Source organism: Euphorbia lathyris, chromosome 3, assembly GCF_963576675.1.
Source record: "Euphorbia lathyris chromosome 3, ddEupLath1.1, whole genome shotgun sequence".
NCBI lineage: Eukaryota > Viridiplantae > Streptophyta > Magnoliopsida > Malpighiales > Euphorbiaceae > Euphorbia > Euphorbia lathyris.
Window position 1 is genome coordinate 10,655,047 of NC_088912.1, and position 16,322 is coordinate 10,671,368.

The window sequence follows — 16,322 nt, forward strand, 5'->3', positions numbered from 1 at the left end:
CTCACCATATTTCCTGCCCACACACCCCCGAACAAAATGGTATGGCTGAGCGAAAACATCGCCACATAGTTTAACACGGGTTAGCCCTTTTACACCATGCTCACCTTCCACTCACATATTGGACTTATGCCTTTGACACCGCCACATTCTTAATTAATCGCACTCCGACGGTTGTTTTAAAATTTAATAATCCTTATCAGCTATTATTTGGTGACTCGCCTGACTATTCTCTTTTCCGTGTATTTGGTTGTCTTTGTTTCCCGTGGTTGCGTCCATATGCACAATCAAAATTAGATGCACGATCCAAAGCATGTATATTTCTTGGTTATAGTAAACTTCATAAGGGTTATAAGTGCTTTGATCCAGTGTCGTCCAAATTTTTTATCTCACGCCACGTCCTATTGGATGAACAGATGTTCTTGGGTTCGACACTACTTGATGATTCTGCTACGGAATCCAATACACAAGCTTCTCCAACACCACTGCCTATTTATCCAGTACCACAAATCCCTGCTCCTAATGTCTCGGCCACCACGGCTTCCTCTCCTGTGCATATTCCTCACGCCACCACAAGGCATAATCACGTCATACACAACCATGTACCCCACCCACCAATCACCTCTGCCTCATTAATTAATTTCACAACATCACCTGCTTCTCCAACTACTTCTCACCTTAATTCCCCATTACCTGCACCTATTAATTCTCCACCACCACAAAATCAACCCCCTGCCACTACTTCCCAAACTCAAATTAATCACACATCCTATGGACCTCTCCCGTCCACTACTGCTAATACTGACTACATGCTCACCCGCTCAAAAACTGGGAATTCACGCCCTAAACCACCCCGGGCTCTCACTATTTCTGTTAATTCCACACCCACCTCTTACACCGCCGCTTCCAAACATGTCAAATGGCGTTAGGCTATGCTTGAGGAATACACAGCTCTCATGAACAATAACACTTGGATCTTGGTTTCGCCATCTTCGAGCATCAACAAAGTTGCGTGTCGGTGGCTGTTTCGCATCAAAGAACATGCCGATGGTAGTATCGAGCGCTACAAAGCTCGACTTGTTGCAAAAGGGTTCACTCAGAGGCCTGGGATCGACTACTTTGAAACATACAGTCCTGTGGTTAAGCCTGCCACCATTCGCCTTCTGCTTTCCTTGGCAGTTTCTCTTAATTGGTCAATTCGTCAGCTTGATGTGTCCAACGCATTCCTCAATGGTACATTGGACGAGGCTGTTTACATGGATCAGCCACTTGGCTTTGTTGATCCTAATTATCCTGACTATGTCTGTAAGCTGTAGAAATCCCTGTACGGTCTTAAACAAGCTCCCCGTATGTGGCATCGCCGTTTGACGGAGGCTCTCACCAGTCTTGGATTTTTAGGTTCTAAAGCCGACACCTCTCTGTTTTACTATCGGAGCAGCAAGGTCACTGTGTTCTGTCTTGTTTATATTGACGACATTGTTCTACTCGTCTCCAATCAGTCCACTCTCACCTCTTTGATTGATAGCTTGAAAAATCACTTTGCTCTTCGGGATCTTGGTAAACTTAAGTACTTTCTCGGAATTGAAGCCCACTGGCTACCTAATGGTTTGCTGCTCAACCAAGAAAAATACATCACTGAGGTACTTCAAAAGGCCAACATGCCCACTTGCAAAGGAATTTCGACTCCCATGTGTGTCAAAGAACAATTTCAACTCGGTTTGGGCGAAGTGTTTCCTGACTCCTCCTTATATCGAGGCATCATGGGTAGCCTTCAGTACTTATCTTTCACTCGTCCCGACATCTCATTCGCAGTTAATAAATTGGCCCAGTTTATGCATGCCCCTACTCTCATACATTGGCAAGGAGTCAAGCATGTTCTTCGGTACCTCCAACACACCAAAAGTCAGGGAATTTTCTTTCTCACGGGATCACCGATCTTTCTCCATGGCTATACGGATGCTGATTGGGCAGGCTGCTTGGATGACCGTAAATCGACTACAGGATATGCTATCTTTCTTGGTCAATCTCTCATCTCCTGGACTTCGAAGAAACAACGCTCCGTTGCGCGATCCTCTACTGAGGCCGAGTACCGCGCCCTTACCACCGGGGCATCTGAGATGGGCTGGTTACACATTCTTCTTCAGGAATTGGGCATTCGGTTACACAGGCCACCTCAGTTACTGTGTGACAATATTTCAGCCACTTATCTGACGGTTAATCCAATTTTTCATCATCGGAGTAAGCACATTGAAGTCGACTTCTTTTTTGTTCGGGATCGGGTATCCAAGCGTCTTCTCCAGGTGCAATACATCCCCACGGTGGATCAACTTGCTGATCTATTAACAAAGCCTTTGACCAAAGCACGGTTTCAATATTTGTGTTCCAAGTTGAACGTTTTGTCAAAACCGGTTCAACTTGAGGGAGGGTAATAGAGTATCAATAATTACGGGTGTATATTTGTAATTAACCCTATTAGGGTTTGATAACTCTCCTGTATAAATACTATAATCTGCTCAATACAAATCACGTTGCCTCCCACTTACACTATTTACCCCCTTAACTCCATAAAAGTGGCATTTCTCACCCCTTATGATCATATTTACCCCCTTAACTCCATAAAATGAGTATTTCTTACCCCTTTATAGTGCAAAATTAATAGCACTTGTTCAAATAAGTTTGAAAATATATATTTTTATTTTGTTTTAATTTGATAATTATATTGATCCTTCATGTGTTTATTATAATAATATTGTATTACAATAATTAGATAATCAAAATTTAACTAGCAAAAAAAAAGTTGAAAAGAGAAAGAATGAATAAAAGATACAAATAACAAGAACATTTTTTTTTTGATAAAAAAACAAGAACATTAATATAAACAAGTTAAAGATATTATATGTAGGGAAAAGGTACCAAAATAGGCCTATGATTTTGGGAAAGTATCAATTTAGGTTCCATGTACAAAATAACACCAATATAGGTTTAACGTGTAAAAAATGTATCAGTTTAGGCCTCGATGATGGATTGTAAGAGGTGAGAAATACCACTTTTATGGAGTTAAGGGGGTAAATAGAACATTCTATGAGTCGGGGAGGGGGTAAATGGACAAGTTGAGTGGGTGAGAAATACCACTTTTATGGAGTTAAAGGTGTAAATAGGATATTCTATGAGTTGGGGGGGGGGGGGGGATAAATGGACAAGTTGAGAGGGTGAGAAATACCACTTTTATAGAGTTAAGTGAGTAAATAGGACATTCGATAAGTTGAGGAGGTAAAATGATCAATTTGGACAAGTTAAGGGGGCTGGAGAAGAAGTATTAGGCCTAAAAACAAACAAAGTCAGTGGCGGAGCCAGGAGGGAAAGCTCGAAGGGGCTCCACTGTATGCAGAAAATAAAATTAAACAAGTTACTAAAAGAAAAGGATAAAGTGTAAAAATATCCCTGACGTTTATTGCTATGAGTAATTTTACTCCTAACGTCTAAAATTGTGCAATTCTAATATGACAAGTTAGGTCAATTTGAGAAATAATTCATCAATTTATCTTTTTCGATCATGAATCTTGTCATCTACAGTTTACATTTGCGTCATTTTATCACTAATTGGTAATAAGTCACAAACATTGATTAAACGAGAAAAAAATATACTGCATTTTATACGAGATGATACATTTCAGAAAATTAGTTGAAAAATATTAAGTTGAAAATAAATATTTAATTAATATTTTAAATTTCAACCTTAATCAAAATTTTCAATTTATCAATTGAAACATAAAAAAATTAATTAATTAAAATAAGGAATATTAAGATTTTTTTCTTTAATTAATTATACTTAATTGAAAAATTAAAATTTCTTATGAATTAGCATTATTTACGATTTTGTGTATAGATTTACGTAATTAAAAAAATTAAGGAATTAAAAAGTTAGTTTTGGATATAAAAATAAATGAAAAAGTTAGTGTTAGCGATATTTTGCGAATATGCTAATTTCAACCTTGTCACATGTGGTTAGGATGCGGGCGTGCCAGAGAAGATTATTTCTCAATTAAAAATGGTTAAGTTATGGAATTTGCGCGCCAAAACTTGAAATCTAATCGAAGCGATTGGCGAGGGACGCAAGGATTGAAAAAGTCCCTCTTGGGTCTCTCGCGCCGTTATAGAAACTTTGCGAGATGAATTATTTTTATTTAAGCTAATGTGGATAAATTAAAGACGGAAAAATAAAGGAAATTAAAGTGCGAAATTGACACGAGATTTGAAAAAATTGGTATTTATTGATATGAATAAGTGTTTGAATACATATGTGCAAAGTAAGCATTAAAATGAAATGAATTACAATTGAGAAATCTCTATATTAAACATATAGGTAATCAATTGCATTAGAATAAACAAATCAATACAAAAAATTGAAATGCAATAAAATAAATTGAAATTCAACAAAAAACTCGGAGCCACAATAGCTATCTCGGATTGACGTTGAATTTTGGTGTTGGTGCGAGCTTCTCGGAGAGCTGTAGCCGGTCGGGCCCGTACGGTATGTGATCTTTGGCAATGTCGAAACGTGTGGTAGGCAAATGGGGCTGATTTAATCTTTAACTTTGAGAGGCTCGTTTGGATGCTTAGAAACACGGAATCGGATGAGCAAATAGTCTAAATTGAACTTCGGAATGTCAGGAACAAACTTTTATAAGGGGTCTAAGGCTAAAATGAACTTTAAAAGGGGGAAATTGAGAGTTGAAAACAACCGGACGAATCTGGAAAATTCTGGAAACGGAGTATCTAAAAGAATTTGCGCTGGAAAGATCGGCTTGTAAATAGAGTTTCTGAATACGGAATTAGGAAAATAAATATACTAGATCGAACTTCAGGACGTCAGGAACAACTTTGTTGAAGGGATTGGAAGCAAAAAATGACTTTAAATGGACGGAATTAGGCTTTGAAAATAAATGGACGAATCTGAAAAATTAATTTGGAAACAGAGTTCTAGCTAAGAATTGAACAAATTAAGAGATTGGGAATGCTAAAGTGAATTGAAAAGACTTGGAAAGAGGCTATTGGAACTGAATTAAGGCTAAAGGGGAGCTAAAGAAGGAATTGAAGCTAAGAAAAATGAAGAACGAAAGGAAGAACTTGAAGAACTTGAAGAACTAAGAACAAAAGAAACTAGAGACTAAGCATTGGAGCTTTGGAGCTTTGAGAGGGGGTTTTATGTGTTGGATGAGTGATTTTTTATGAAGGGGAGGGGGTCTATTTATAGTTTTTTGGAGTGGCGTTTTCGTAATTATTTAGTGGTATTTTGGTAATTATTGGTCAACTAACCCTTATTTTTCTCTCTAACCTTGCCCAGTACCTTGCCACATCATCAACTTCCTCAATTTCCTCCAACTACCACTAACCTCCACTAACTTCCATGCCACATCATCCCACTACCTTGTGGTTAGAGAAAATCTTAAGGCTTGGGCCTAGATGTGGGGATGGGGCTAAGCTTGTAGGCTAGCCCGTGGCTGTGTCCGGATGCGTTATGAGAAATCGGTGATCGACAACGGGCTCCGGGTGAGAACTGACCTCTAGTTCGCCGAGAGAAAGAACACGCCCCGCATAAGTCTGGCTACGCCCTGCGTAGTGCAGCTTCTGAACCTGATGCGTCTTGTTGATGCGTTTTACGCGTGGCGTAAAGTAAGGTACGCCCCGCGTAGTGGAGCCTTTGAAGTGGAATGTCTTCGGATGGCTGGTATACGCTCCGCGTATAGGAAGGCACGCCCCGCGTGTTTGTGCTTCTGATCCTGGAGCGCCTTGTTGATGCGTTTTACGCGTGGCGTATAGGAAGGCATGCCCCGCGTAGTGGAGTCTCTGAAGCGGAACGTCTTCGGATGGCTGGTATACGCTTCGCGTATAGGAAGGCACGCCCCGCGTGTTTTTACGAATGTATTTTCATTTTTATTTTATCATTTATTATTTTCTAGACAAAATATAAACTATATCCTAAAATCGAAACCTAAGTATTGTATATACATAAAATAAAATTTATTTTATTTTGGGCCAACAATTGCCCCTCTCTTTTGTGCATAAATAAAATAGCAAAAATAAAATTTATGCATAAAAGAAGTTTTATTAAATATCTTTTTTCTTTTTTATTATCAAGATAATAGAGAAAGAATCCTGCAGGATTTTTAGAATTTGAATTCCTAGGAACTCTCTATCTCAATCAATCTACAACTCTTCTTCCTCTTTTGTTATTTTTGTTTCTGCCATTTCTTTTCCCAAAGCTCAACAAGCATTCAGAATCAAGCTCTCAATCTTTTCAAACATGGGTATGCAAACGACTTTCCTTCTTTATTTTCTTTCTTTGTTGATTTTTCTTTTGCTTTTACCGTATGTAAAGTTATGTTTGGTTGAAAAACTGATAGATTGAATAGGAATTCAATGTAAGAGTTTTAGAACTACCATATGTGGGTGGAATTTTATTGCTGAAATTTTGTATCTGTCTGTCACAGCTAGCTGTTCATATTCTGACACCATTCGTGCTGATTCTCGCCTGGGCATAACTCTTAGCTTGCAGGAGGTAATTTTCAATGAATTTTGCAATTTCCTGATCATGTATTTGAAGGTAGCATCCATAGGCTTTAATTGATCGTGTTTATACTTCAATTTCAGGATAGCGTCTTTACTATTAGCCCTGTTGCTGCGAATAACTCCCCTTTGCCCCCTTATCCCATGAGTAGTCCTACCGAATTGGCCCTTCATAGGAAAACTTATCAATTCCCTGCAAGTAAGAAAGGGCTGATATTCCCTCGCTGTTACATTGGATGGAATGACCTTGTAGATTGCTTAGAGCCGAGATATGCGAGTGTTTGGGACCAAGTTGGCATTAGGGATTTTGTTCGTTTGACCCGTCATGAAATTACTCCTTGTGTGAATGTGCTTGAGGGGGTGCTAAATTATTGGTCGCCGGTATGTAACTCGTTGATCCTTCCGTTGGGTCCCATGTCTATCACTTTACGTGATGTAGTTGCTTTGACGGGGTTGCCTATTATTGGAGAGGAAGTCCCAAGTTATGTCGAGACCAATGCGTTCCCTGAAGTGAAGGCTATCTTATCCAAAAAGGCCGGGACGTATGTCCAAATGATCCGAAGGAAATTGGACAAGAGAGAGTTGGATGATGAGGATCATGTGCATTTTGTGTGGATGATGCTTAGCAATTATATCTTCGAGCCGTTAGGCCTCAGACCTACTGCAAAAATATTGATCATCGCTAAGGCTCTGGCTTCGGGCCGCCGTTTAGCTCTTGGCACCATGTTGTTGGCCTCAACATTTCACCGCCTAGCTCTTACTGTTGAGGATAGACCATTCATAAAACCTAGAGGTGGTTTGTGGCTGTTGCAGCTGTGGCTTTTTTTATCTATTTCCCTCATTTGGCCACCGTATCGTCAATGGAGACTTCGGGGCATCTTGGCGTGGACCTTTGCTACAGCTCTTCGAGTTTGGCTGTTAGTGTGGTTGTGAGATTTCTTCGTACTTTAGTGCCATCTACTCATAACAAGCTGTTTCTTTTTTGGGAAAAAGATAACTCGTGTCTACCATCATGGGCTCTCTCTTACTTGTCTGCTGCCCCCCATGAAGGTGCTGAATGGTGGATGACGGTATGTGCGACATGTCGGTTACACCATGGGGTGAACCGAACCAGAATCTCTCAATCATCAAACCCTGGTTTGACCTTATATGCACCTTGTCTTTGGGCACGTCAGTTAGGCTTTTTCCAATCTATCCCAGGGCAACTCCCATTTCCCACCTCTTCTCAGCGGTGTGGGGCTAGTGATGAAGATATAGCCGCTGCGGTTCTGGATGCAGGATATGATCAGGGACCACTTCTTCTTGGATCGGATCAGCCTTCGTTTGATGCTTGGTGGGAGACCATCTTTCAGCATTGCATCCCACCTGTTGGTAAGTTATATATTTTTTATTTTATATTATTACTTTTTTGTTTTATTTATATATATATATATATATATATATATATATATATATATTAGATTCAAGCGGTAGCTCAGGGAAGGACAACAATCCGACTTTCCTAGCCCCGAATGTGCTTGACATTAACGACAAGGGAAAAGGAAAGGCAGTCCTGATGGATGAGGGAGAGTGGGTGGCTACTGCTGCAGGGCCTTCCGTGAGACAAAGGGAAGAAGAGGACTCCGACGAAGGCCTATACTTCGGTTTTGAGGATGAAACACTGGATCAACTGGGGGAACGTTGGAACTTGACGTCTTCGCTTGGCACCTTGTCCCTTGGTGAGGACTCGACTGAGGTGGCTATGACTCCATTGCAACTTCCGGCACGAAACCATCTTCCTTCCGCATCTTCCCTGAACCGACTGGTTCTTGCACCATTGTCTCAGGTTTGTATGATCTTGCTAATCTGTTATTTATGAACCGGGCTTGAGATAAATTGTTTAGATTGATTGATTGAGTTGCTGAAATATGGCAGGAATCAGCTCTTGTGCGTCCTTTGTTGGTCCCCGTCGGTCTTAAAGCTGATAATCCTTTTGCCGGATTGGATTTTTCATTTTTGAAAGGACCATCTACTGCCGCAGCTGATTCATCCTTGCCTAGTGATGACTCGTTGAGTGACGCTCGTGCCAATCTTAGTAAGCTTGTCGCTTCTCCTCTTGACTCCTGGACTCCCACCCGTATTGAAAGGGCAATGACTGATTTTGATCTCATGATGGGTGCGTGTGCTCATCCTTTCAAGACTGAGCCGTTGAAATCCGCCAAGAACCATGTGTTGTTTTGCTATCAGTCCTACGTTACTGAGAAAAATGTGGCAGCGGGTCTTGCAGCTCGGGTTAGATCAAACATGGCGGAGCTTGAGTCCTATAGCAAGAAATTTAATGCTTTGGTTGACGCTGAAGAAGCGGATAGGCAACGGTTAGCCAAAATTGCAGCTGTGGAGGAGCGTCTTTTGGTATTAGAGAAGGAGGTGGCTGAAGCTCGAGCATCTAAAGAGGAAATGGTTAGAGCCAGTTCCGGGTTTAGAGCTTGTTTCCCGCGGATGGAGGAAGAGCTGGACCATGAGAAAGATCGATTGGCCAATCATTATGACGAGATGTTGGAATGGCACCGACAGAGCGAGCAACACAAAGAGGTTGCCTCCAAACTTTGTGAATCTTGGGTGAAATACCCAAAGCCTGATTTTTGTTTGTTTCCGTGAGGTACGTTCACGGGTTGCCTATTGTAGACACCGAGTCGGAGGACCTGTGACGAAAACCTGAAAACAAGACGGTTGAAGCGATTGATTCCGAAAGTTTCGAAAAAAAAAATAAATAAGTTACGGTGGGTCACTGCTGTTGATCGAATGGCTCGCGAATGCTTAACGACATGGTGCGAGTGCTTAGCGGCAGCCGGCGCGCATTCAACGACAGTCAGACGCCCACTCGACGACGCAAAGCGCGCGCTCGACGTCCGTTGGACGCGCGCATCCAACCCCGGATAGCACGCGCTCGATGTCTGAGCAATGCACGAGCTTGGCGGCGCGAGGCGCGTGCTCGTCGGTCACGGGACGTGTGTGCCCGGCAGTGCGGAACACACGTTCGACGGTCACGATGCGTGAACGCCCGACGGCGCGAAACGCAAGCTCGACGGCCGCGGGGCGTGCACGTCCGATGGTGCGAGACACGCCCCGGCGGCCGTTGGGCGGGCGCCCAACCGCGTCGGGCGGACGCCCAACGACAGTTGGGCGCGCGCGCCCAACCTCGCGTTGGGCGACCGCCCGACAATCGTTGGGCGATCGTCCAACAATCGTTGGGCGGCCGCCCAACAATGTTGGGCGGTAGCCCAACGCAAGGTTGGGCGGCTGCCCAACATGCCTTGGGCGGCCACCCAACCCCCTTGGGCGACGCCCAATTCTCTTCGGGCGTAGCCCATTCCGTCGGGGATCCGTTTGCCTATAAAAGGCACGGATCCCCATGCATTAGAGGGAGGAGGAGGGAATTTTGGGAGCTTTCTCACTCTAAACATTTTTAGAGAGAGAAAGTCAATTTTTTGGAGAAAATATTTTTTTTCCCAAAAAAAATCCTAATTTTCCAAAGTTAAATTTTTACTAAAAAACACAAAAAAAACGGAAAATCACGACTCGTGGAATCAATCGGCTTCGACTGTCAGATACCGAACTTGAGGTATTATCCGAGGACTAGACTCGTTTTATTTTATTTAATTTATTCATTTTCCTTTATTTATTTTTATGTTATAATTTATTTATTTTGTCATTTATTTATTTATCACGTTTTATTTAATTTTTCGTATTTATTTAATTCCCGTCTCGTGTTGAATAAAATTCGGTTTTGCTTTAAAATAAAAAACCTCGTTTTGATATCCCAATACGAACCGTGATCCGATAAAAAGGTAGTTTGGGTGTTAAAAACGTTGTAATTATAAGTTTTAATTTAAAAGAATCTCCGAATAATGTTTTAAAATAAAAACGTCGTTTTAGGAACTTCCGTTATTGACTATGATCCATTTTTGGTAGTTCGGAAATCCAAAACGATTGAATTAGACTTAATTTAAAGTTTGTGAATAAATCTAGAAACAATTGGAGTGCTGCTGTAATTTTCCGTTTCTGTCACTAATTGCTGTTTACCGACGGATTTTCCGTCGGTAAATCTGCCAGAATGTAAAAAATGCTGTTTTAGTCACTCTTTCTCAACTTTTAAGTTTTTGATCCTTGGTGTACATATATATAGTTATGTAATATATATTTTTAAGCTATTTTTGAATACTTTGTACATATATTTACTTAATGTCTTCATATGTCTTTTCTTTCATCAATTTGGTTTTATAAACTATATTTTATATATTTTCTATTTAATTCATTTAAACCATATTGGGTATTATTTTAGAAGATTATTCATTTGGGCATTTTGGGTAATTAATTAGAAGGTGTTTTGAGGATGATTAGGAGTCATTTTGATATTAATGTATATTTGGGAGGGTCATTTCTTATATACTTATTATGATAGTTATTTTAGGGGGTATAATGTTTATTTTTAATTAATTTAACTTAATAAAATATATGTGTATATATAGATTTTTCTCCTCATTTCATTTAAGCTAAATATTAATTTCTTATTTATAATTTATTTCCTTTTTTGGCTTTTGATTAGAATGACAAGTTATTATACTTATTAAATACTTTCATCACTATTTTCATTCATCAAAGTTCATTATTTTCTCTATATTGTTTTAATTACTTATTTTGTCACATATGTATATGTATATATATATCTTTCTCCTTTTCTTCTCAAAATTCTTATATGTATATATATATTATTTGGGGAAAATGTTTTGATTGATTGAGTTTGAGATTCAATTTATTATTTATTGTAATTATGACAAGTGGAAAATCCATTAAGGAAAAGGGGAAAATGAATCACAAAAAGAGTTTTCAATTTAATTATTTAAACTAATGAATTTTTAGGGGTTCCTAATGTAAATAAATAGAGTTTTCTTGACATTTCAAATCGTTTCTCAAAACAACACGTTTTAAAACCTTAGTCCGTTCCAACGACGGATTAAGCGAACATTGTAATTAAAATCGTTTTCTTTGTGAATAATAGAGTTTTGAATCATTTTCTTAAAGGATTTGTACAAAATAAAATTGACTTGTATGTTTAACCACGTTTTCTCATTAAAGGTTTTTACCTTAATATTTTCAAACACTTGAGTCGTTCCAACGGCGATTCAGGCGGACTTCATCAAACGGGGTTTTGAAACGTACCTAAATCGTTCCAACGGCGATTAAGGTACGAACCAAGAAAATAAACTCGTTTTGGGGAAATGAGTTAGTATAGAATTGACACGCAACACGACATGTAAATCCCGTGGTAAATAAACCACTTCTTTCTTCCTCCCCTCTCTTTGTATGTATATCAAATTAATGTAAGTGGGTGATTCTTTACTAAAGTGGCTTTTCAATAATATATGCTCAAAACGGTTTCCAAAAAGAGAAAGAAAAGGTTTCAAATGAATTTTAAACTTAAAGAAGTATACGATTAGTCCGTTATCGCCTAACATGCTGAGTAGGAGGCCGGTGGTTCATAACCGGGCGATGTCGGGGTGCCTAGTAGCCTTTCTCCGGAAAGGAGCTAGCCTTCTCGGCTCGTACCTAAGTTTCCCGAACCCACACCGGTCTCCCGCAAGGGATCGGTGTTCATTTTCCCATTCGTGGGTGGCGACTCTTCCATATCTCCGAGCTCCGGTCCTGCCGAGCAGCTTGATTCCACGATTGGTTGCTTTCGGCGCCAATCACCGCTTACGTCGCCATGAGGTGTCCACCCCCCGGTCCGCCCGGGAGATTAGGCCGCGGCACCTCGTCTAACAAGTGGCGACTCTGCTGGGGAAGCGAGAAATTTAATTCCGGAAGGCGTGTATTAAGCCCTTAACGGGGACGGATCGTATTATTTCTTTTCGCATGCATTCATGTGCATTATTGCAAACCTTTTGGGTAATTTCCGCGAAACCTCTAGCGAGAGTCCATTCGTCGCTCGAAAGAGGCTAGTGTAAGTTCCCCCTTACAGTAAGGCGCCAAAGGGTCCCCATCCATTCGTTAGGGGCGAATTTGTGCAGTCCTATGAGGTCCCGCGCTCAGCCGTGTCAGCATATAGTAGCCTTAGAAGTTGCCATAGGATTACCCGTTACTATTTTTGGTGTGATAAATGAATCAGTTCGTGTTTTCAAATCGCCATGATACGTGTCTAAATCCTAAAGTATGTAAAGAAAATGAAACGATGCGTTAATATATACTTGTGAATCGACGTACTAATTACCCTAAAACATCGAAACGATTTGAACGAAAGACGACTTAGCCATCTCGTATGAATGAACATGTGCGGCCCGCCTTGTCCCTTTCTGTGTCCCGACGAAGGCACACGTTCAGGAAATGCGTTATGACGTAAGCACGTATTAGTATGAATCGGTTTGGTGTTAAGGATAGTTACATTTCGATACAAAAGACTATATTAACAGTAGCCGTTATTCACATTCTTTAAATAAATTGGGATAAAACGAGATCATAACGAAACGAAAACGAAGAACATTTCTGTTTTGAACGACCCTGTCGTAACGTGAAAAGTTTCGCACAAGTAGCCCGTCCCTTCCGAATAAAAGACGAGCTTTTACGTTATGCCCCGTGTCGTTCTTAAGAGAAATGGACGTGTCCGCAGAAGTGACTAAGAAAAGAAAAGCAAAAAATGAACTAAACGACCAAAATCATTCCGAGTCTACGATATATGTTAATCTCAAGAGTAGTTAAAGAAAATAAACCAATGCCGTTGAATACGTGCCTCGAACGAGTGTATACCTTGTTTAAAACTTTGAAGCCGAATTAAGCCAAACCATATAATTGCGCCATATGGACGAGACTGCGGGTTTTGACTAACGACTCGATCATTTCGACCGTTACCAAAACTGCAAGAAATATGGCCCGATATACGTGTTTGCTTAATTCACGCCTAAAGGAAAGAGAACGGTGATATCCTCGCCTCGAATAAACATGCGATTCAACAAAACGTTGATTTTCTATAACCACACTAAGGTGATATATCCCGTGAATTGGGAAGAACAACGAACTGTTGCTAGCCGAAAGGTTACCGTGCGCTCAAAATAAGACTCGCAGTCTTTTCACGTAGCTAAAATGAGCAAATGGATCCTCGACGCTAAGGACAAACGCGTTACGCGATGAGTCCGTTCCCTAAAATAAATCCAAAAGTGATTTCATCACTAAATAAACGCGTGGTTACGTCTCTCGATAGATCCAAAAGATCCCGTTGTGATCCAAAAATCGAGACACGAATCCACGTGAATAAAAGGGAATGAGTCATGGACGATAACGAACAATTGGACTAGAAGAATAACTCGTACCACGTCTAAAAACTGAGATGCGCTCAAAGGGAGTCAAAACCCAAACTAATGCATCTCGCGAAAGGACAAAAGACGAGTTATTCCGAAGGGACAGTCAAACTTGGTCGATTTCTTAGTCGCTGAACGCTGATGCGTCAAAAACGAACTGTGTTGTATGGTGAATGATTTATTTTTCCGTAATAATCGATGGCATCACGCGTCCCCTGGACCGCAATGTGAGCCCCAAACCAAAATCCTAGGAAAGAGACCTGGACCAACGAGTGTGTGGAGGAATAAGGGTGGAAGAGAGATGTTGTGATGCGTGTAATTAGACTAACGTTTGTTCTTCTTATCTTATATATCCGTAAATAAATAAACGCACACACCACGAACCATGCATATAAAATCATGCATACATACTAATGGACGACCGTCCGCGCAGACTTCATCATTAAGCGGTTGTGGTTTCACGAGAGTAATCGACTAGCCAGACAGTCTGATCAGCTACGGGTTGACAATTCCGAATCAGCAGTTGTGACGTCCGAATCATCGTTGTCCGAATCAGCTCAGTATTCGGTCAGTATGTCTACGCCAGATGAGAGAATATCAAGGTTAGAAAGAGTGGTGAACAACCTCAACGATCAGTTAACCGCAATTTTAGTCCAGCTGGACGAGTTTGCAATTAAGAGTAACAAGAGTAGCAGTAAACTAGCTGAGAACATTGTGAGCACGGGTCCCCGTTTTGGAGATAACTATCAGGATTGCGTAACAAGCAATTTGGGGAAGAGAAAGCAAAGGGAAGAGGAACGGAAGCAGCACATCACTCAGGAAGTGCATGATCTACGTGGGGTAAACTCCGGAGGTCAAGACTTTTACAATCTGAAAAACTATTCATCGGCAACAGCTTTGCCTTTGAAGTTCCGACTTCCCGACATGAAGAAGTTTGATGGAACTGGGGATCCTACCGCCCATGTGAACCAATATGTGGCAGCAATGGAGCACACAATTCTGACTGAGGAACAGATCTTGGGGCTGTTCAGTGCTTATCTGGAAGGGGGTGCCCTCGTGTGGTTTCACGCGTTGCCGCTGGTGACAAAGAGGGATTGGAAGGAGTTAGTAAAGTCATTCATCGCCCAATATAGCTTCAACACTATGTTTGAGGTCACTTTGAGGGAGCTAGAGAGCACCAAGTAGCAGGCTGGGGAGTCTTTGTCCGACTTTGTGAGTAGGTGGAGAGCTAAGGCGACAATTATGGCACAGAAGCCGTCGGAGCAGGACCAGATCCGAGCGGTAATCGGTAATACTTTGCCGTATATTAGGAATGAGCTACGGTGTATGCCTTTCACCGATTTTAATCAGATGTATGGCTATGCTTTAACAGTTGAAGGGGATGGAGAGCCGAAAAGAGCGTATGCTAAACGGACGAAGTCGGGGTATAGTGCCGGAGGGCCAAGTTCTAATGTAGAACCTGCCGCGGTAAAGGTGATTGAACTCAACGCTATCGGGAAAAGGCAGTTCGCCCAATTTGATCTGACCTACGCGAAAGTTTTCGAACGGTTGCAGAAAAAGGGGTTGTTGAAAGCCCTCACTCATTATAACAAGGCACCGCCCGCTCCGCAGATACAAGCTAGGGGATACTGCGAGTTCCACGGTATTTATGGGCACACTATTGAGAACTGCGAGAGACTGAAACACGAGATTCAGGATTTGATTGAGGAAAAAAAGATAGCTGATCCTTCGTCAGCGAACCCTTCCACTAGGCATAATCCATTGCCTAATCATAGGGTGAGCATGATCGGAGTTGGTTTGACAGAATGCGTAGTGATGGAATCCTTCGAGGAGAACGTAGAGGAGTTGTTGGATTCCGATGAGAAGAATAATGTGGGAAATGGTTTGTATGTGTCGGCTTTGGATGAGGAGCCAACGGAAGAAGTGATGGATGATAGAACTGAAACTGAGGAGACCGAGGAAGTCTCATCTCGGAGGATCATGCCTGTGTTAAAATTGTTTAGTGGGGTAGAAGACCCCGAAGCTCATTTGTATGGATACGTGTGTGCTATGTTTGGAGAGCTATACAAAGTGGAAGAAGTCGCTCCATGGTTCCATCTTTCGCTGGTGGGCGAACCCTTGAAGTGGTTTCAATCGCTACCTGACGCGACTAAGCTTGATTGGTCACTGGTGTCAAGCTTGTTTTTTATTAAGTATCGAAGAGACAAAATACGGGCAGGGGAATATAGCGCGATGCAAATTGGGCCTATCAAACGTCCGTTTCCGACTGTCAGCAAGTATAATGAAGGGAAGGACCCCATGGAGCACTTGCATTTTTATCTGTCGGCTATGGGTCCTCTAGGTTTCAAAGAGGAGGAGATCACGAGCTTGTTTTGCAACTCATTGGCAGGAGATTCACTAGTGTGGTACATGTCTCTTCCAATGCACGTT